Here is a 23,410-nt window from a genome sequence, read left to right on the forward strand (position 1 = left end):
GAATCAAGTGGTGATTTGATTTCAATATCTTCTCCTTTGTGCCTTAAAAATCTCAGCTTTCGGGATGAAAACCAGCAAACTTTAAAAAAAATGAAATGAAAATAAAAATGATAACTCCCACACAGCCTGAATTTCTTTCCCGATTACTAGCCTCCGAAGGTGAGGGGCTGCTTTAAAACGGAGTTCTTCCAACTCTCCCCTCCAGGTGGCAGCAGTGCCACACCTCAGTGGTTCCAATCCCCTCTTCCTTGACTTCAAGTGTTAATGCAATTGACCAATCACTGCTAAGATGATGGGAGGTAATTGGGTAATTGTATTTTACTGATCTCTAGCGGAGAAAGGGAAAGGGAAAGGGGCAAGAAAGAGGGCCAGCTGAGGGGTAGGGACTGCAGTCCTGGAACGCTTTGGGGAGTCAGGACCCTAAGTAACAGGACCTGGCATTGGTGGAAAGTCTAGACTGGCAGACGCAGCCAACCGCTCAGAGAGCGCATTCATTTATCTGGGAAGAGAGCAGAGAGAGGAGAGGAAGAGAGTTCACCGCGAAGTGGATGGAAGGGGATCCGGGTTTCCGCGGCACAGAGAGTCGCGAGCCGGGACTATGGCACTGAGACCGGCGCGGAGCTGCTGCGCGCCGGAGGACGCATCTCCTCCAGGAGGACCAGCGGGCGTCGGGAACGGATGCGCACAGAGGAACCAACTTGTGGCTCCAGACCGTCCCCAACGCAGCTGGAAATGAGATCAAAGCTGCAGTTTCATTCCAGAAGGATGAGAGGAGCCAGTGATTAGAGAAATTTTTTTTTAACCCTCTTCATTCCTATTTCGTTACTCCCCCCTTTTTCTTTAAATATATTTTTAAATATTTTTTCGTTTATAAAATTAACTAACACCATGTCTGCCCCGTTACTTTGCTTTCCCTGCTTGAAATAAAAGCCTAGCCTGAACTTCCACAACCTTGGGGAGTCGAGATCTACGGCCGGATGATGGAGAAGGGGACACCGGTGCTGGCAGGGGCCGCTGGCGAGGGACCGCATCAAGCGTCTCTTTGGTGATCCCGGCCCTGATCGCCGAGTTCGGCTGTACCTGGAGGACCTGTACCCAGTACTGGGGTTGGGGGAGGGGGCCCAGTGAAAGCCACCCTGAGCCTTAAAAAAAAAAAAAAAAAAAAAAGTAGCTGACCGGGGGCGGAACGGGTTTGTTCTTGACAGCTGACGGAGCCTTGAAATTTTCCTCCTCTACCTCCGCCCCCTCCCCCGCCCCTGCCCCCCGCACTCCATTTAACGTGAGATTATGAAATCGCAGAGGCGGTGGAGGGAAGGCGACGGGATCTAACAGGGAGTTTGGAGGGGCGAGGGGGAAGGTGGCTGGGTGGCTGAAATCAAAAATTCAATTGCGCACTGGGTTGTGATGAGAAATCTAATCAGATCTTTGACGAAGGGGCCGGCCGGAAGGGTAGCCGGTGGGGGCAGTTGATCCCTAAATTCTCCAAAGAGAAAGCTGGGGTAAAGGAATCAAGGATGTAAAGAAAAGACTTTTTTGTTCTTTTTTTCTTTTTTTCTTTTCTTTCTTTCTTTTTTTTTCCCTTTTCTTTTTCCATTTTTTACCCCCGGAGGAGGTGGCTGTTGGGTGCCTTGCTAAAATGAAGGATATGGGACGCAGCTCTCTCTTGGAGCAGAACGCAGAGGATAAACTGATGGTACCAGAGAGAAGAAAGAATGAAGCTTTTTCTTGCGAGCCCTGGATCGTAACATAAATGTGTATATGGCCACACGGGAGCATTGGGGGGGAAAATGAAATAAGCTGATGTCAGACCTGCGGGGTTTGGTGTGTTCTGACATAAATAATCATAAAATAGCGGTCCCCCTCCCCCAAGGATGTTTAGAAATGGAGAACTGAGGATCCACAAAGAAAAAGTGTGCTCATTTTTCTCTATAAAAGAGAAAGTACGCCAAGGAGATATTTTTGGAATGAAAAGTTTGGGGCTTTTTTTTAGAAAAGTAAAGAACTGATATATATATATATATTTTTTCCTTTTGGAATTTCCCACAAGAGGAGAGGAAATTAATAATACATCTGCAAAGAAATTGCACTGAAGAAAAGTTGACCGTGGAAGAACGAAGCAATTGATTGGGAAAGAAATCAGCAGAGGACTCTTGGATCGGTGCCCGTGTTGACTAAAATTGAAGGATAATTGCAGTTGGATTTTTTTTCTTCACCAACCTCTTTTATTGCTTTCTTTCTCTTTTTCTTTTGGTGTGAAGACCATGCATTCCTTCTAGTTCTTAACCACCTGGATTTCCCTTGGGATGTAGCTGTGCTGAAATACAGTGAGTGATCCTAATTTTCTTATTTATCAGTTGAAGAAAATGTTCATTAATTTAGTGTTCTGGTTCTCTTTCCTCCTCCCTCCCCCCTTCACTGTGGTTTTCAAGGACCCGGCTATTGGGAACAGGAAAATGAGGGACAGGGTGGCCCACGCAGTTGTTCCATCAAGCTGTGCTCACTGATAAGCTAGACTGTTATACTGATGCAGGTTGTCTGCATTCTACGCAAATGCCTTTGCAAATGTTCGGTATGGAGAAGAAGGAGAAAAAAAAATTTCTCCATGAAAGCTGCTGCAGTGTGGGGTGCGGATGCAAGTGATTGACATTCTAGAATGCATTTAAGTTACCAGGAAAGCCCAGAGTGAGAAGCACAAATGTTGGCTATTGGAAATCGAAGGGGCCCAATTTAAATTTCATTATCCAAGCTGACACTGCAGATCAACAGAATGTATTAACACAAAACTATGATCCTCAACCAGGTGAAGGATGGCTTCTGGCTAATGGGTAAGAGGGAATGGCGCGGCAGAGGAAGTGGTGGAGCGCTTCCTGTACTCCCTGGTCTAAATGTGGTCTTTGCATCCCGGGGGGCTTCAGTGATGGAGCTATGATTTAAACAAGGAGGACACATTCACCCCAACCCTTGTAACTTCAGACTCCCTTGGTTCTCAGAGAAGTGGCACACAGATTAGAGAGGACCCGAGTGTTTAGCTCAGGCTTAACTAGGAACCCTGCAAACACCACTAAGATACAGCTCTTGAGAAAAAGGCAGACATTTACCACTCCTGTGGTAACTTAGAAAGGAAGGCCGAAGAAAAGCTTTGTGTGTTGAGCACCAAAGCTTGCCATGGACCAGGTTTGCTTTGAAAGAAAGAAGGCAATGAAAACAAACCGAAGTAAATAAGTTAAATAAAAGAGAATGTTGTAAGTAATTTGAGAGGTTGGGACCTACAGGATCACCCCCACCCCATGCCCACCTCTGTCAGAGTCTTGGAGTTTGTCTGCTGTACAGAATGATTTCACCCCCACTCCTGACATCCTTCTATATTACTCTTTGGAGGCTGCTATTTGAATCATGAACTCAGGTAACTTCAGAGCCAGATCATACATTAAATGCTAACAAAGAGGAAACTGAGGCTGAGAGAAACCATAATTCCTTAGTTAATGACCAAACAAGTCTGAGACAGATGACTCACATAGCCTCAGAGAAACAGACAAGTTTTGAATCCAAACTAGGAGGGAATCTGGCACATATAGGAGGATCACAGCTGCCATTTTTTTTTATTCTGGAGAGAAAGGCACAGTTATCTAGAAATGATGAAGTAAACTTCTGTCAGTTAAATATCAAGATTCCTAAGTGCCAGTATCCCTCTCCTGCCTTTCTCCTTTCTCCTTTCTCCTTTCTCCTTTCTCCTTTCTCCTTTCTCCTTTCTCCTTTCTCCTTTCTCCTTTCTCCTTTCTCCTTTCTCCGTTCTCCTTTCTCTCTTCTCTTCTCTTCTCTTCTCTTCTCTTCTCTTCTCTTCTTCTCTCTTCTCTTCTCTCCTCTTTTCTCCTCTTCTGTGCTCTCCTCTCACTCTTACCCTCTCCCTGCCTGTTTCATGGTTCACAAAACTCTGGCTTTAAAATATTTAAATCCCAGAAGATCCACAAGTCTGAAATGTCCCAGAGGAGATAGACAGTAGCTGCCTCCCGAGTACCCTGTTGGTGCTGGGCGTGTTTCCTGCTGTGAGTGGTAGACTCTGAAGAGTCATTAAGGAACTGTGGAGTTAGATTTATATTAGAGAGGTGATAATAGAAACCAGAAACACCCTGCTAACAGCATCTAAGTCTGTTCTTTCACTCCCATCATCTGTTCTTATCCTTTTTATTATTCCTTAATAAGGTATCCTACAGCCAAGCACTTCCCTAATTTGTTTTTCTAGGCACATGTTTCCCATTGGGAAACACAGATTCTGTAGGAATTTACCAACTTATGAAAACACATGTGCAAATTATTTTCCTTCAGAACTCTATGAAAGCTTCTACATGTATTACCTCTCTCCTCTCTCTGTCTCTCCCTGTCTCTGTCTATGCCCCCTCCCCTGTGTGTGTGTGTGTGTGTGTGTGTGTGTGTGTGTGTGTGTGTCTGCTATGATTTGCATGGTTATTGTAGTTAATTCACCAGTCATGCTCATGTAACATGTCAAGTTATACAAAGTTGTTGATCATCTGCAACTTTGTTCAATTGGCAAAGAAATAAGAAGAGAAAAAATGTCTTGAGGTTTTCTTTACTTTGTAGTTGTCTAGAAAACCTGCCCTGGAAGTATGTTGTGTCTGCTAATCAGGAGATTTGGTTCTCATCATCTTTGTTTTTCACGAAGATTTTCTCCGTACTGAACACTACTCCCATCAGACCACAAACTACAATTTTTTTCTGTTCAACGTTTCCATGGATTTTCTATCCCCCTCCCTTCATACACAAATAGGTAGATGTTGCCAACAGGAAGAAAGGAAGGTAAGAAAAAGAAATAATCTCTCTGAAATCTGTGCAGGAACGAACTACCTATCCCTGAATCGATAAGGTGTCTGAAGATGTTCCTTGTGAGGGGAATCACTTTGCCAGCATTACACTGAGGTGCCCAGCCTACGCCTGGGAATCACCTTCTTTGGCTTGAGACTCACTTGTCTCTACCATATGTACAAGTTTTTCATGGGATAGGAAAGAAGTCCTGGGCATGGTGGAGTTGAAATCCTACCTAAAATCTGCTTGAGGTCAAGTTGGCCACTCAGTGTATGTGTGGTAGGTATGTATAAGTTCAGACCCAGAAAGCTGCAGCTTTGGTAGTAGTTTTAAAGTTATTTCAAAATTCTCCCTCCTGTAATCTAATAACTGTACCCTTTAGCAACATTTTAAATTTCTCTGTCCGTCATCTTTTATCTTTTGCTTGGGGGTTGAAAATAACATCTAATTTGTTGATAAATTTGATGTTGTTTTTGTAAATTATAAGTGATATACTGCAAAATCTCAGCACAAAACTCTCTCTCAGGCTGTCGGTCTGTCTGTCACGGTCATTCTTGAGTTAATTCATGTGTATCCACTTCCTGAGGATGAATGAAGTGTGACCAAGTACTTTAAGGGTCTGTTGGATAAGCTCAGGCACAGTGACCATGAGGTCGAGCTTAAATTCCTTGTAAGGTCTTTCTTCCAAGGCTTTACCGGAAAGAAATATATATATATATATATATATATATGTACATATATATATATATATATATGCTGTTTAGAAAAAGAAATCTGAGCAAAAATACTTAGATTTAGGCACAATGAAAGAATGATGTAACGGCACCTATCATGTTATCTACTTTTAGTTTTAAAGTTGCATAAGGTAACCTTGGACTTTAAGTGTCCTCTGGTTACATATGCAATCATCTTGGTCTGGGATGCATAAATAAAACAAATATATAATTTAAGTGAGCTACTACATCATTCTATTACAGCTCAAATTTCACTTCCTGGATGGGAGGGCTTCCTATTCTGATCTGTAGGCTCAATCTAAGTATGAGAACAGATGAAGAGACAGCCATACATAAGTCTTAATAATTGTATGTGAAACAGAACATCAATTTTCCAGTGGTCTAAGCAATTGGCCATTACCATGAATTGTTATCTGTCTGCCACAGTAGCTCTGTACTCTGTCCATGTGCTCAGTGGACATCCTAAGAACTCTCTTCCCTTTAACAATAACAAAAAGAAGCCCTGCATTTTAGTCCTAGCGACTGATGACATCTGGATCATCATATTTGCAAACTGTGTATAATAATCCTGTCAGCTTGGTGTATAGCTTATAGAGTTTTGATTGCTGAACTTGTGAAAACATTTTAAAATCTGGAAAGTTTTTGAAAGGCCTCCTAAAGTTCATCATTCTTAATTTCTATTAACATAAATGAAATCTAACATGGAAATACTCACCAGTGTTTACTTTGTGTGTGTGTTTTCTAAAAACAATAAAGAAATCAGGTAGAACTAGAGTGCTTGTGTTCAAAGTGAACTCAAATGACTTCACGGGGACACATGAATTATACATATCATTTAGCCTATTCCAACCAATATGATTATCTGTAGATTAGAGATAACCACATGAAACTGGCTAGCAGAAAAATTGAATCAGGTTTCTTTATGTCATGTACTATAAGCATTCAATAATTCCACATTTAAATTAATCATCTCTGGTCTATGTGTGGTTTAGAAACAAGATTAAAATGGGATTTTGTTAAGGGGAAGATCTTGACAACAATTCACTTTGGTAATGCAGACAAGATTAAATTTGGTGTTGATTATGGCAACTTGATATAAACTACAATCATGATTCATGATCCTCAATTGAGGAGTTGCCTGATTAGTCTCTGGCTCTGTTGGTGGGAGTATTTTCTGATTGTTGGTTGATGTTGAAGAGCACAGCCTATTGTAGGAGGCACCATCCTTGAACACATACATAATCAAGGGTTGTATAAGAAAGTAGGCTAAGCCATAGATACCAAACCAGTAAGCAGCATTACTTCATGATCTCTGTTTCATTTTTTTCCTTCTTGGTTCCCACCATGATTTCTGTCTTGACTTCCCTGAATCAAGGAATATAACCTGCAAACAAGTTAACAGGTTCCTCCCCAAAGTGCTACTGGTCACATTATTTATATCAGCAACACAATTGCCTGCCAGTTATGCAGCTTGAAAACACACTTGGAGGAATCTCAGTGAAACAGTCAGTCATCAAAAGCTATGAATATACTTTGTGAATTGTGGATAATATACACTGTGTCCATGTATACACTGGCTGGGTTTTCCAGAGGATTAAAACATAGATAACCAAAATTGTTTTGTAAGTAATACCTTAGAAGACTCTCAGTGAAGGGATCAGATAAAGAATCTGCAATGTCTTCATTTTGTTCAAAATTATTTTATTCAGTAATTATTGAATTGATAGACAAAATTCAGTCTGGTGGCTGAAACAATGTATCAGGTACTTTCTCTGAGGGAATGGGTTGTGTTTTCTCAGTCATGACAGAAACTGAGAAACCCCACATGAAAAAAAATCCCACTCTTTTGATGACTAACTGTGCTTCATTTAATCACCTCCTGTAATGAATTCAAGTGCTTGTACACATGCACATACTTGTGTACATGCATTGGTTGTGAATGGACACACATACACACACACACACACACACACACACACACACACACACACACACGAAAGATTGTTCTGAGGAATCTACAGAAGGTGAGTGAAAATTCCTCACGAATGTTCTGACTGGATACACAGAGAGGGGGATACACTATCTTTTATTGGAAACACTGAAGTCTGAACATTATGTGACCCAGTACATTTTTCTTATTTTTGATGCTGTCATGGGTGGACTGGTAATAGTTGGCATGCCTCATACCAGCTCTTTTGTTCTTATAGTCTCTTCTGTTCAATAACCTTTAAAATGATGTTAGTTCAAGCACTAGGAACCTGATACTGAATTGATAGCTGACTACCTAGGAGTTCATGATTGCTGTTAATTAAGAGCATATGGTGTCTGATCATAGGAAACTAGTGATGAAGAGGTGAAAGGAAGCAGCAAGGCATTTTACCCTGGCAGATACAATGGAGAAAGGGAAAAAAACTAAAGGATGTTCAAATACCTTACCAGGACTTTAGAATAGACAATATAATATTATAACTCTGTTTCAGCACCTGCTAGTTATTTGTCCCTAAGTTGCCAGTTAGAACTGATACGTTTCAGTTTTCCACACTGCAAACCTGGTTACCTTTTTCTTTATACTTATTTCAGGAAAACTAAGGTATACAGTATAGATCCCTGGACAGTACTCAAACAGAGAGGATTGTAATAGGTCATTGTCTCTTCTGTGAAATTCAGTTATTTTTCTGTGGTAACGGGAACATTCAACATATTGGGGGTTTTGTCTTATATCTACCCGGCATAAAACTATGAAAATTTTAAGTTTCCTATCAGAGTTCATAATAATACTTTCTATTTATATGTATACAATATGAGTAAAATTGTAATGAAGTTTGTACATGATTTTAAAGAGCGTTGATATGATGTAGACATACCTTTATTTCAACTTTGGCACAGGCTCATGGCAGATTCCTGTATTTATCTAAAGAGCCACATTTTTGGAAGATTTGGATGTTATTTAATAATGCCAAACATAATTATCACTTGGGAGTCATGTAATAAGTACCAGGGAGTCATGTAATAAGTACCACACAATATGTTGCAAATAAAACTTTTCACTTTGACTCCCATTTATGGAACAGAAACAAAAAGAGGGTAAATGTGAAGATGTTTTAGTAATTCGAAGGTAAATCTGAGAACTGGAAGCACTTATAGTCACCAAAGATCAGAATCAATAAATTCAAACTTGTTGTCTTTGTGGCATTCACTATCATCCAACCTGATGATACTGGAAATATTTAATTTAAATTGAAATACACTGTTTTCTTCCACGTAGTTTGGTCATATAATTTGCATATATTTTCATTCCTCAATCACTGTAGAACTGTCTTTAAGAAAGTCACCACTCCAAGAAAGACTCGGGAAAAATAATTCTAATCCACCTAAAATATCTACGGAAAAAAATGCTTTTTGAAATATTTATGATATTATCTATAAACTTAGGATTATGTGAGGAATAATATCAATGCTCATTAATTTGGACTTTACATAAGTATCTGTTACACAGCGTAAGCACATGAATGCACACAAGGTAAGCACAAGACTTAATTACAGAACAGTTCAGTTTGATATCATGATCAACTTTGAGTTCATGAGGGTATTTCAGAGGATTGAGGCATTTTTCACAAGTTATTTTCACTATTCATTTTACTTTCTCCTCTTTTCTGACTAGGAATTCTTGTGTATTTCTGAGCACTATTTATCCAGTTTGTTTTGAGATCCCCAACTCAAATTCCTTGGCCATAATAGCATGTGGAGAGACCTAATAAATCTCCATCATCCATAGATCCCTTGCTACCTTGGATCTCATGATGGCTTCATAAACTTTCTACAACTGAAATTGATTGTTTTCATGCCAGTAACTTCTGTATCTAGCATTTCCAGTACTGATATCTCTTTAACCTTCTTGTCCAAGCAGTGATCAAATTCAATTGTAAACCTAGCTTCTGTCACACAATTTTCTCAGTCTAGATTCCATCATTATGTTTAATAATACCCTTTTCTTCAGTGTTTTTTGTCATTCAATCTCTTACAAGCACTATTCTAAGAAATGAAACTGAACAGCCTTTTCTCTATAATCTATGAGTATAGTTGTAGACTAAACTCCATGCTTTTCTTTTGACTGTAACTAATTGACCAGCATAGTCATACCTTCACTTGTCTTCCTGCTTTTCTAAACGTTTCACTCCTCTGGAGATCTTGGTAGCTTCGTTGACTTGACCTTTGTAGCAGAGACAGGTCAGTGGCCAAGCGTATGCTACATAGTCAAGCCTCAGGACAAACTGCCTCTTCCTGGACTCTTACCCAGCTCCTTTAGAGACAGAATTGTGTTCTTTCTTCTCCTCAGGAACACTTGATTATCACATGTCCTTGCTCTTGTCATTGTCACAGGTTTAGGATGAGGTATCTACCTACTTGGCTAAACCCACTCAATTTAGATGAAGACCTCATCATATTTTTTTTTCTCATGTCTAAAACTTACCAAGACAATTATTTTGAGAAAACCTCTAAACAAGTGAAAGTGAGGGAGCTGATACTGTGATGTAAAGCAAATGAATGAATGAATGAATGAATGAATGAATGAATGAAACAAGTGAAAAGAACTAACACATGCCTTGAATTTGGCCTCTAATGGAGGCTAAAATTTTAAATATACGTTTGTCATTAGAATTACTAGCATATACTTTTCTCCAGTGGTCTATGCTTCCAATCTGCATTACATATAAAATTTACTATGATTTTTCTCTGCTTTAATAATAGTAAACATATATTTCTCAATCATTTCCTAAAATGTACTATCTGGACATTTCTACAACGAGGTGATACAAATAGATTAACTAGCAACGGTGCCATAACTTGTGCAATTTTCTGAGTACATTTATGACCCATGTTTGGCTTTTTGAAACAGTGATAGTAGCTGTCCTTGAGAAACCATTTTTAACATAGGCATATCTAGGATAGTGTTATATTTTATCTCAATGCTCTTAGTATGCCTATTGCAGATTTTGTCAGGCACACTCCTCACAGGTATCACTCACAGATAGCATTGCTCTCCCAAATCAAGGTGTTCATTGCATAATATTCAAAGCTGGGTGAGGTTTGCCTTCCACTCTGGGAGACCTATCACAATGATTATGAATTTCAAGGCCAGGAATGGCAGTATACAAACTCTTGCATAAAGGATCAGAGTGTAAGGGCTGAGGATCTTCTTCCTATCAAGGTACAGCTGCTTTTCACAGTATATGAAGACCTGCTTTCACTGAATCCAGTTGTTTTGATCTTATGCTCTGACATAACGCCTTCTTCCTTCCTTGCCAAAAATATACCAGAATACACTAACTTAGGAGGGCAATGCCAAAAGGAAGATCAAACTGAATTATGTGTCTTGACTATTTTGGAATACTAATATTTTGTTAAATCTTCTTTGAAATGTTTCTTTAGTTTTAGATATCTTGCCCTTAGAAATTAGGATAAGTAGCAATTTTCATAGTAGAAAATTGATAATGATTTTCACAGTGTTTAGAATATATAACTTTTCCTTTTCATCCTCCCAGCCAGTTTTTATCCCAGGACTTCCCAAAGAGCTGCATCTTTACTACTACCTAACACTATAATGCCACAGGACTTGAGAATGGGCAGGTGCTAGGGAGGAGATACTTGAAAGAGGCAGGGGTAAATCTTGTGATTCCTTCTTGCCAAACTACAAGCTGCTAGGACCACACTGTTTTCCTGAGAGTAACTCATCTGTTTACTCTCACCAATCGTGAACAAGTAATAATTCAAAAGGACAAATTAGCCAACAGATTATTTTGTTTAAGTCATTATTGAAGAGGATATGGGCTTGCATAAGGGTTCACAGATTTAGAATGGTAAGATCATCTGTCTCTGGACAATTAATATACTTTCATGATTATTAGCATCATTTATTCCTGTACATGTAGTCAGGCCTGGGCCAAGTTAATTGAGATCCTATTTCGAATGCATAGGTTCATTTGTTGGTTGTATTGGGTACTAGATCAAGAACCCACTGTAATATTAAGAAATTCATTCCCATGACAAAGGAAATGTGTTCTTTAGTGATGGCTTGGTAATGATGGTGGAGATTTCAGTAATTAAGCAAAGATTCTAAGAAAGCTTTGTGACCTTTGGAAGTGTAAAGAATTCTTTCTCCTGATAGGCTTTTGTTTGGTTTGCAGCCAGATCTCAGATGTGCAGATTTTTCACAATCTTTGGTTGAGAAGATAAGAAATGAGGTAAGGAGAGGGAGAGAGAGGATAATCCTGACCTGCTGTTATAGTGCTATAGAGAGAATGTTATTTGTTTAGTTGGCTAGTTTCTAGAAAGACTCACTTAAACAAGAACCAGCATTCGAACATATCTTGAGGGGGCTTGCGTGGGGGTGCTGCTCAAGTCAGAAGCCATCCGAAAAGAGTTAACATCTCTGCAATGGTGTTCAGGAAGGCAAGAATGGAGCTATGAAGGCTTTCTCTGTATTGTTTGAATGTTGCCATGGCAATCGTTTCCAGCAGAAGTTACATGTTTTCAATTCCCCACTGCATCAAGCCGGCTTTCCCTCTCACCCTTTCTCCATCCGTGCCTGTGAGCCTTCGTTCAAGCCTTTGCCTTCCTCTCTGTCCCCAGTCCTCTCTCTTGTCCTCTCTTCTCTCAACGCATCTCCTATTAATAACAAACGTGTCCCTACTCCAAGGGGTCACTTGTGGCAGAAAGTAATTCAGGCATATAGTACTCTATCCATTTTCCTGTTTTCCCCCTTCTGTTTATGTATTAAAGACCTAATTAGACTGAAGCTGTGGAGAAAAGTAGGGTTGGGGCTTTCCCTTGTTGGTAGGACACAGAACATATTATAATGCTTGGTGTTGTGCTGATATGTTAATTGGATCGCTCCAGGCAAGTGCAGAGCAGCCGTCTCTGACAATTAGAAAGAACAATGGCTTTACTATGAAGCAGCCCCCTCTCTGAATCAGTGCAGGGATTAGCATGCACTGCAAGTCTCTAGAAGGTTCCTGTATACCCAAGACAGATCTGCAGTCAGAAATGCATCCTGTCTCTTTAAGCAAGAATGCTGCTGCCTTTCACTTAGCTTATTTCCCTGGCATGGGACAAGAAGTGAGGGTAGATCTGGCTAGGTGAGCTGCAGAGGGAAGCCTATCCTGTTGGAGACCTAAACCATAGGCTATATCGTGAGGATATTCGCACGGTCTTTTTGCCTGCTTAATGCACGTGGCTGGTGAATTGTGAAATGGGTCTCATTAGAGCCTTTCATATCCTGGCATGTGCCAAAGTGCGTTGCCGGCACAGCGCCATCACTTTGGGTCCAGCCCTGCTGCTCTTCACAGCAGCCAAGAAGGGACAGAGGCTCTGTCTGTATTAAAGGCTTCGGTCCCATCACTCTCTGTCTACTGTTCATTGTAAGGCTCCTGTGGCCCTTTCAGCTCAGCCAGGAATGAGGCATAGCACATCCCCTAGGTGTTTATGGAGAAGAAATGTGAAAGATTCTAAGAATCACTGTAGAATTTAAGGCAGTCATTGGAGGCTGCCACCTACACAATGTTTTCCAGGATGGCTTTGGGATTGTACTTGTTTTTGTTTTTGTTGTTGTTTTCCTGAAAATGTTTCCAGATAGTCACCTGAAAGGAAGGATGGGTAGACTGTGCCAACGAAGCCACCAGGGACCATTGTGTTACTAGATTCAAAGACACTGTTTGCTTTCTCCCACTAGCTTGGCATACTAAGGATTTTGAAATTAAACTCTATCTCCTAGAATATAGCCCCATCTGTATTATCAGCTACCATACATTGAATTTCATGCATGTCAGTTGCTTGGCATTAATTAAAATACATGATTCTAAAACATCTGTAATATAAAAGACATAAGTAAATCTCACAGCCGAATTTGGACAGGCCTCATGTTACTGGTTCAGCACACTTCTCACCCTTCTTAACCCCAAACTTCTCAACTTTAATATGCGAATAACAATAGTAGAAGTGATAAGGATATTATTGGAAATATACATTAAGAACATTTATCAGAGTTCTTTTCTACTTGTAAATGTTTGTTAAAGGATAGTCTACTTCCTCCCTTAATTGTGGCGTTTTAGACAGGGTCTCATTCTATAGTGCTAGATATGACCTAGGACTTGATGTATGGATGATGCAGTGAGGTGATCTTCCTGCATCTGCTTCACAAGTGGTGAGACTGCAGATATGATCACCATGCCTTCCAAACGATGTTCTCTTACAACAGTGTTGTGAAACAAACACAGAATATTTGTCTAAAGAAGAAAAGGGAAGTAAGAAAAGTAACTAAGTGGTTGCTTTTCAGTGACAAAAAAAAAGTTCATTAGAAATTGGGTTTCAAATTTAGGACAATAGAATTTGAGATTTTTTTTTCCTTTGCAACATTGTAGTTTTGATAGCAAAATTTATAGGCCCAATGGCTTTGTTTCTTTTGTTTTGAACATGTAATTTTTGTGCAAACATATTAGACTTTTTCTATAACAAGGAAGAACTGAACCTTTCTTATTAGCAATTAGCTAGTCAGAAAATAAACAAAAAGAAATGAAAAGTCCTACAGGCATATAATAGTCAGGCAAAATCTGACCCAGCTGTTTACAATTCTACAGGGACTCCAGTTTTCTTTAGTTAATCTCCCCAAATTCAGGGTTCTCATTTGGGAGCATTTGTTTTCCCCTTTTCAACCACTCATTAAAAGATCTGCATATGTGTCCCATCTTTAACAGACAACATCTCAAGGTCTCTATTCACTGGCTAGCACAATCTTATTGTATAAATTATTTAATCTCAACCAGAGCTTCCTACACTATCTTTGACCATTGAGTTTTACTTCCCTGCTAATAACCCCAAGATATAACTTTTATTCTGCCTGGAATGCTCTTAACTATGTCTGGCCTGGCCTCATGGTCATGTTTTCATGACTCACCTATTCCATAGCTGCTTCTCCTGTCTCCTACTTCGTTTTCTCATGGTCCTCCTCAGAGCCAAAGTCATGAAACTGAAAACTCCACCTACCTCTGTTCTGCCCAGCTATAGCCTGTCCACATCTTTATTCAACCAACAGTTTTAAATTAAGGAGCAAGATTATATAGCATCACTTGTACAAGAGGATCCTCTGGTCCCTGAGGCAACAGTGGGCAGTGTATAGGATTACATAAATAGCCACAGAATGAGATCCAACAATTCCCCTTTAGTTTAAATAAAAGGGCTATTTGCCTTATAATAAGTAGAATGCCATATTCTGCATGGTCTGTTCTTAAATCCAATCCACATTTGTGGGAAGAATGCCAGCTTATTTGGAAAATGAGGAAATTAAACCAAGAACAAAAGATCCCTGAAGTTGTCCTTTAAATCTCAAACACCCACACTTCTGGTCACCTGCATTGGCCATGGTTACCTTGGCTTTGATTTAATGTAACTTGCCAGTGCATAGAGTTGTGACATTCACCTGCCCTCTCCCTGATGTCTCCCTTTTCTTTACCCAGGCTTGATATTCCAAATAACATGTCACAGTTTCCTTTGCCTCTTCAGTGACTGAGAAGAGAAAACTGTGCTTACATTCAAATGTCTCTTTAGCAGTTCCTCTGAAAGCAAGAGGTTGCCTACCAAATCCAAGGACAGAAGCTTTATTTTGTAGTCTTACTTTTTGCTTTTTTTAAAAAAGAGATGAGTTTTGTAGTTGAATTTTTGAATTCCATACTGAGAACACTATGGTGCAATGTTATGCTTAGCCTTAGTCAGCAAGCAAAGTTTGTGTGCTTCCTCAGAAGGTTCGCAGACAGAAAAACAATAAGGTAGATTCTTTCTAATACTGTAGAACAATAGAGACTGCCATTTCATCACCAACCTTATAGTTGCCATGCAAATGGGTTATTATAAGTAATTTATGTCAATGTGTCTAGAACAACAATAATGCTAAAAAAGAAAATCAGTAATATATGCTAATTAGTAAGTGATTACAAAGTGCATTCTAAAATGCTTTCTCTTCTATAAACATTGGACCTACAGGTGAATAAGATCATAGTTTTCAAAGACAGGAAAGGGAAGCTTAGGTAAGCTCAGTCACTTACTCATATCACAGAGCCAATAAATGTCAAAAATGACTGCTTGCATTCAGTCAACCCTGATGATTTTTCTGCTAGCTGCTTTGCCCCAATATGTAATTGCTTACTGAATATATTGTAACTCGGGAGCTAGAGAGATGACTTGAGATTAAGAGCATTGGCTGCTCTTGCAGAGGACCTGGGTCCAAGCCCCAGACCTGACATGAAAACTCACAACCATTTGTAACTACACTTCTATGATATCAACAACTTTTCGTGTCTTACAGTGCACCTACTACACAGATAATCATATCAGCTCATACTTAGACATATATAATAATAAAATAGAATTTAAAAAATACATTGTCATTTGATTTCTCTAAGCTTAAATCAAGATACCAAAGACTGGTAACCATTTTATTTGCCCTTATTGCTTTTAATTTTTATTATTTTATTTTACTTTAGAGACATTTTAAGGTTGACAATTTGTTACAGTGCCTTGCAGTGTCTGGTTTCCTGACAGCTCTGGTATTCAGAAGGAATGATTGTGCTTCACTGCTTTAAACATACCGACCACACAAGATGACCATACCTAAAACCCAAGAGTCTCGCAAGAACCCTAGCAGTTTGTCTTGCCCTAGTAAGAGTGAATACAAATTTCATATTCCTGTGATTTGTGGCAACTAAGCTTCTAATATCTGCACAGATATTAATTAGTATTAATTTATTTCTGTTCTCTCTTTCATGAAGTTTTTTTTTTTTTTTCCGGAGCTGGGGACTGAACCCAGGCCCTTGTGCTTGCTAGGCAAGCGCTCTACCACTGAGCTAAATCCTCAACCCCCTTTCATGAATTTTAAAGGGTTCTGTAAGCTTCTCCTTTGAGGATCTATTGTTTTGGTGAAAGGTGGACTGTTAGTTTTCTTTTAGGATGTGTAGGTCGACCAGTTTCCAGTGGATGTCCCTGTACCCAGGAGTATATATAGCAAAACTAATCTACAGAAATTACTAAACAAAATTACTAAGTTAAATAAAAAATAAAAGACATGAAGTTAAAAGGGTAGGGAGAGATAGGATCTGTGAGGAGTTAAGGTGAACGTGATTAAAATACATTACAATTTTATCTATATTTAATCATTTTATTTTACATATATGATTGTTTGCTTCCATTTGTGTGTATTGTGTAAATGAGTATGTGCATGAGCATGTCCGTGTGCATATGTGTGAACCATGTGCATATGTGGTGCCTGCAGGATCAGAAGAACCTGTCAGATCCTTCAGACCTGGAGTAACAGATGGTGGTGAGCCACTATATGATAGCTGAAAATTGAACCCAGGCTTTCTACAAGGGCAACAAGTACCTATGAACACTGAGATAACACTGCAGCCCAATAAAATTATTAAACAGATAATAAGATATTTTAATCACTCTAAAGGAAATATGTGATGATAGTGCTAGTTACAAGCCTAGTAGCACAGACATATCTCAAGCACTTCTTGTCTCAGTTATCGGTGCACACCCACCTTCGTGCAAGGAAATAGAATATGTTTTTCCAAAGGTCTTCAGGAACTGTAGCCCTTTCCCACTTGGATGGTACATGAGAGAGGCAGGAAGCACCAGGTTACTGTTTTTACGGAGACAGTGCTAAAAGGACTTACCATTCTCAGCTACCTAGATGCTGAACCAGACGGAGGCAATGCTTTCAATCACCCAGACTCCTCTAGTGTATCACTCTCTATTTTGCCTAAGATTCAGACACTGCAACAGCAGGGGAGACAGGCTCAGCACGGCAAGACTGCAGGATCTAAGGGCACAAACACTTGTTCACTTACGTACACACACAACCTGGTTCCCCATGTCTTTATTTCAGTGTCCTAAATTCCCCATGTCTTCTGAAGACATATGCCACTTCATCTTCCTCTGCTATTCAAAATTCAAGAGAAAAGACTGCGCATTGAGGCCATAGCCTATGGATTTAGGTCATGGTGTGACAGTACGCAATTATTCTCATTCCCTACTATATATCTGACCTAAAAAGCCCCTCTGCAAAGTTATAAAGTGACTGTAATATCAGTTTGGCTTTTGATCCCCAATTCTAAAGGTTTTAAAAACTGATGGGAGAGGCTTACTGTGTCTGCTCACTATTCTATGCTATCTGAAACATTGCTTCCTGTCCCTTCAGGCAGGCAAGCCAGAATCGAATCTTGCTTCCTGTTGTCTGTAGAATATGCCCTTTTCCTATCCTGATTTGAGCATTTAGCACTTATCAGGCCCAGATAACTATAATCACCCCTTGATTTGCCCTTCTCCTCCCAGTTATTTATCTTCCAAAAGCACTGCTTTTGTGCTGAGCTCCTACTAGCTAACCCTCACTTGTGAAATAGATTCCAGACCCTGTAACCTGGCTTTCTTCCAAAAAACCTTTGTATCTCAGCTCTTCTTCCTTCAAACAATCTAGTAAGTATTCTTGGCTGTGCTCTAATGCCAGTGTCCTGATTCGTGTGATCTGTTCTTCTGAAAGTTCATTATTTGTGTCTCTTCATGAAATATGTGGGCTTTCAGAGCTCAGTCCTTGGGTCTAATTTCTTGGTACTCCCTGTTATCCAGTCACATACAGTTATGAATATAATTGCATATGTAATATGTATCCATATGATATGTATGTCTTACCTGCTTCACAAAACAAAAATATATTCTCTCCTGCTTGTAACTACTGATCTTAAAAGTGTTCTAATGGGCCAGAAATCTGGCTTAGTGGTTAAAAGGCCTGACTGCCCTTATACTAGACCCCAGTTCCTTTCCCATCACCTATATGGTGACTCTGAATCCTCTAAATATTCAGTTTCTGGGGGTCTAACGGCCTGTCCAGAACTCTGTAATCACCTGATAGGCAAAATGTGCATATATATCTATATCTATGCCTATATCTATCTATCTATCTATCTATCTATCTATCTATCTATCTATATATATATATATATATACACATTCTGGCAAAATGCTCATATATGTAATATTATATATATATATATATGAAAAATTAAAAATGCTAGCTTTCTTTGGGGTTTTATTAGGTTTGCTTTAATTTTAGAAAGAGAATCTAAGTGAACCCATGTAACTTTATTTTCCGTGGGGTAACCACATAGTGGTTTGTCACTTCTGAACTAGAAAAAAAACTCTATGGAGAAGTTTACTTAGACCCTGTTTATAGAGGAGCTATGCAAACATCAAATTTCAAACAACAGCAGCATCAAGACGGCAATGTTCAGTGGCTATAGAGCTAGCCAGAATGTGAGATTCACTAGTCAAAAGACGGGGTGTTGGTGGATCTGCTGTGGTGTGTTCTTTGGAAGTCGATGTCTTTTGTTCTGAAATTATGACTGAGCTTACCAAAATAACTCATGCAGACTGATTCTCCTTTAAGTGTTCTCTTTGTTAATGTGCCAAGATGAAGACCGAGCTGTAAGTCTTAATGTTTTAGATTTTTGCCTGTGTATATCATTCCGATATAGCGCAGTGGCTCTTGATAAAACTTATTTCCCACCCCACCCCCAAAGAAGGCAGATGAAATTCATCGTAAGAAGTAGTAGACAAAACTCAGAACATCTTCTGCTTCCATTGATATTAAACAGATTAAAAGACTGACTGGCCTTGCCTCCGACTCTACTGAGTAATTTTTGACAGGAAATGGTGCATATAACTGAATACTCCCCCCAAATGTTAGCACTTGGCTGAATAAATACCAGAAACCAATGATGAGAAGGTGCCATGTCTAGCACTCCCTTCCTTGTTGATAATGTTGAGCAGGTAGTTGTGAGTAAAACAAGAAGTGTGATTATTTTTTTTCCCAAGCTTCCCGAGTAGGCTGGCTGTGGCAGCCATTTCCTGCTGCCGAGTGTGGTTGTCAAATGGAGCTTAGAAAGTTGCTCCTGACTGCCCACAAGACTCTAAGCAAGTTACCATTCTTTCTGTGAGCCTTTTGTTTCTGTAAAATGAAGAATTTGATTCAGAGTATTGCTCTCCCATATTTCCTTTAGCTCTCTAAGAGTCACAGGCATTTCATAGACCTATTTGCAGATAATGGGTCTATCTTTGCCATGGAGAATGGAAATGCATTTTCTTGCTCGCCGTCTAGTAAATTCCGGATGGCTTATTTCTTTTCTTTACATCTTGTGGCCTTTCCTCTGTCCCTCTTTCTATCACGCTTATAAAATATATTCGTTTCCTCTTCTGTCTATGTCTGGCTAAGTCTTTGGTCATTTCACAGTTGCCTTTTTTTGTGTGTGTTTGTTCATGTGAGGCTATTCCGCAGGGTAAGCACTTAATTTCAGACTCGCTTCCACTAATTAACTACGAAATTAAGTAGGTGAATTCATTGATTCGGCACTTGGTTTGATGTTTATATTAACTCATTAAAAGGGAAGCCCTGGATGTGGCCAGAGGCTTGACGGGAATCCCCTTGCTATGCCCCTGAAGACTCCTCTGATTTCCCACACTGCATATCTAGCTTGCTATTTCTCAGAAGTATTCATGTGTCTGGGGAGCAGCCAAATGAGCAAGCTGCATCCTACAGGAATTGCATCCTTTGTGACCACTGAAACAATAATTCCTTACTCTGTTCCTTCCCAGGCTTTTGGAACACAACTCCTGTTCTATTTTTTGATACACTTGAAGAATTCTCAGTGGATGTAAAGAGATAAAAAGTGATAGGCTTTCAATATTAGATTCTCCCACAGCCTCTGCCCTCATGTCCATACCTCATGGGGAAATAGGTCTGCATACTTAGATGAAATTTTCTCCTTGTTTTTATTAGAAGAAATTTAGATGAAGAGCAATCAGAGGCTGCCCATGCCATATCCAAGAAGTCTCCCTCATGTTTTTCCAGAGAATTTAATTTGGTTTTTTTTCTAATGATCCGATCTCGTGTCTTTGTTTTTGCTTTGGGAAGTAGAAACCCCCACAAATGTTCCATCAGCGACTATGTAATATACAATCATGTTTTCATTGTTAAGGACATGGTTTTTTTTTGTTCTTGTTGTTGTTTTTTTTTTTTAATTTATAGAAAGATCCAAGGCTTCTTCCCTACAGCTACTGTGTAACTCGCAAACCATGTTTTGTGGTAAAATAGAATGTGTGGTAATGGAGCATTGATCATTTTAAAGAAACCTTTCTGTGGAACCTATTCAAGCATTCAGTGACTTGTCTAAAGTAGCTTGGCAAAAAAAGACAAATGTAGTATATACCTGTGTTAATATTTGCTACACCTCTTGAATGTGATTCTTAAGCTAAAATGCATCAAATGCAATTTGCCAAGACGTCTTCCTTCCTATTACTGAATTACGATGCTGAGCTACTTTGATCTCATTTCTCTATCATCACACCAATAATCTCTGTCAATTGCTTCCCCTCCTCACTCCATGCAGAATCCCAGCCAGGTGTTTTTCACAATTTTAATAATTACTTAAGTTTATTATCTGTCTTCCTCTAGGATTCTGTGCTCTGCCTATGCATGAAGCCAAACATATTCTTCTTTGAGAACCTCTTTGATGAGTCATAGTCATTCAATACACCATTTTTAAGTCTGAAAAGTAGAAATATTTGTGCAAGAAGACTCGCCCTTCAAAGTGACTTGGGTTTGAAACTTTAAACCAATAAGTCAATAAGTAAGAGAGAGTTTTTGATTTATTGGAAAAAATAATATGTCCATCTAAGTTTTAATTCACTAACAGCTACACAGCCATGGGATCTTCTCTCTCTCTCTCTTTATCTCTCTCTTTATCTCTCTCGACCTCTCTTATTTCTTTGCGGCCCCTGTTCCTGAAAAGTACAATAAAACTTATATAATTTTTGCTCTTCCCATGTAATACATTTAATTTGTCAGCCACTTCATACATTGCCAATACTCCTGTCTATGGATCTTGCTTCTAGGCTTAGTAATTTTAGAATGGTTTTCCATGGAGCCTCTACAGATGTAGAAGTCAGTTATACCTTTCATAAGAATTTAAATCATATGTTGATACAGCTGTAAAAAGAAAATTTGGATTACACTATGTCCTCATCATGAAGTCTATATTATTTTTTAATACAAAGGATTGAAACTTCTGTAGCTTGTATTTGTGGAAAAGTTTGATTTTTTTAAAGTTATATTAGGTCGTAGCAGAAAAAATATTCATCATTATCACAAAATGACTATCAAATGATTCTTTTCTCATAAAAGGTTTTCTTATTGTCTACTGCATCCTCATCTACCTTTTACTTAAGGCCAGTCTCTTTGCTGTTAATATCCCAGACTATCCTTGCTTAGTTCTTATAGAATATAAAGACTCTTCATTGTATTAGGTAGCTAGAAACTGATTTGTCATGCTGACGACTCCCATGATATTTTATAGCACTGAACTTTAGATAAGCCATTTTAGAATAGACAGAACGCTAGCATAGTTATAATCACATAATGCTGGAATGAGTGGGAGCGAATTCAAGTTGTCCGCTCACGGTGCTTTGTTCTTACTTTATTAAGCCATAGAATGTGATAGAACGCAATGTTACTATAGGTTCCATGGTTCTAGCTTATGGTGATATAATGGATCTATTCATGTTCACAAAGTTCATGCCATCCATAAAAGAAAACCTCACTGATGCTCATGTGCTATTAACAAATGACAAATGAGGGTCTCCAGCTGAGGCTGATAGAATAAAGGACGGGGTTGTCATCTTGCAGTGAAAGGTTTAGCCATGAGTATGAAAACTTCAGGGGCTTCATGTAACAGGAATAGTCCAGAGCTTACAGTCATGCAAGCTATTCCATGAGAGCTGGTTCGCCAGGATCTCAGTACACTCACATATTTTAGTTCCCCCACGAGTTGGAGAGTGGTCAGGCTCCATTGTAAAATTCTGCTAGATTTAAAATTGTCCCTACTCAGTAAGATGAAAAATTTAAATTTCATTTTCTCTTTTTTGTGTCTATAGTGATTGAGGGACTTTAACCCAGCTGTAGTTTTCGTTTGTGTTTTTTGCAATTTTTTTCTGCCATTACTTGCTTCCTCAGAGTTCTTAAATGAACACGGAGCTAGGGATTGGTTTGGTAAGCAAAGTGCACCCCAGGAAAGCACAGGAACCTGAGCTTGATCTGAGCATCTTCAAAAAGTTGGGCCAATAGTGCATGTCTTTATTCCTGGCACTGAGAAGATGGAGACTAACGAAACTTAGAGCTGTTTGCCTGGCAAGGTTAGCTGATTTGGGGAGCCCAAGATTCAGTGGGAGATCAAAACTGAACTGTTTCTAAAAAATAAAGAGAAGAATGATTGAGGAAGCCCCCAGAAACTGATTCCTAGTATGTGGTTATGTAAAATGACCCTTTGATGTGGTTGTACATCAGATATCCTACATATCACATATTTATGTTGTAAAACAAAAGAGTAGTAAAATTAGAGTTAAGACATAGTCATGGAAATGACTTTATGTTATTTTGGGGCTATGACAACATGAGAAACTGTATTATAGGATCACAGGATAAGGCAAGTTGAAAACCACTATTATACTATGTCAGCTGAACAAAGATTTATGTTGAATTATTGCTATTGCTTTTCAACTCTTGGAGTATCACTAATCTTTTTAAATTTCAACTTTTGTAGAAGAGTAATCCTTTACATTTTATAAGCTAAGATTTTACCTAAAACACAGAGGTTTTTTTCAGAGTCATTATTCCTTGCTTTTTAAGTACCAATATTAGTTCCTTCCTTCAGAGAATAAAAGCTGTACTGAAATCTGTTAGTTAAGATACAGAGATGGATTCT

General features: G+C 39.0%; 1 protein-coding gene across 30 annotated transcripts in view; it reads left to right on the forward strand.

Moving 5' to 3' along the window:
* Lrrc4c (leucine rich repeat containing 4C) overlaps positions 1 to 23,410 on the forward strand; it is a 1,379,071-nt gene that overhangs the window by 1,211,951 nt on the left and 143,710 nt on the right. For 9 of the 30 annotated variants that reach the window (XM_063283702.1, XM_017591724.3, XM_039104919.2 and 6 more), the window contains exon 1: positions 175 to 2,324. The exons of the other annotated variants lie outside the window; for them this stretch is intronic. The gene's annotated coding sequence lies outside the window, so the exon portion shown is untranslated. Of the gene's footprint in view, positions 1 to 174; positions 2,325 to 23,410 lie in introns of those variants that run through there. 30 annotated transcript variants of the gene reach the window in all.

This window comes from Rattus norvegicus, chromosome 3 (assembly GCF_036323735.1).
Source record: "Rattus norvegicus strain BN/NHsdMcwi chromosome 3, GRCr8, whole genome shotgun sequence".
NCBI lineage: Eukaryota > Metazoa > Chordata > Mammalia > Rodentia > Muridae > Rattus > Rattus norvegicus.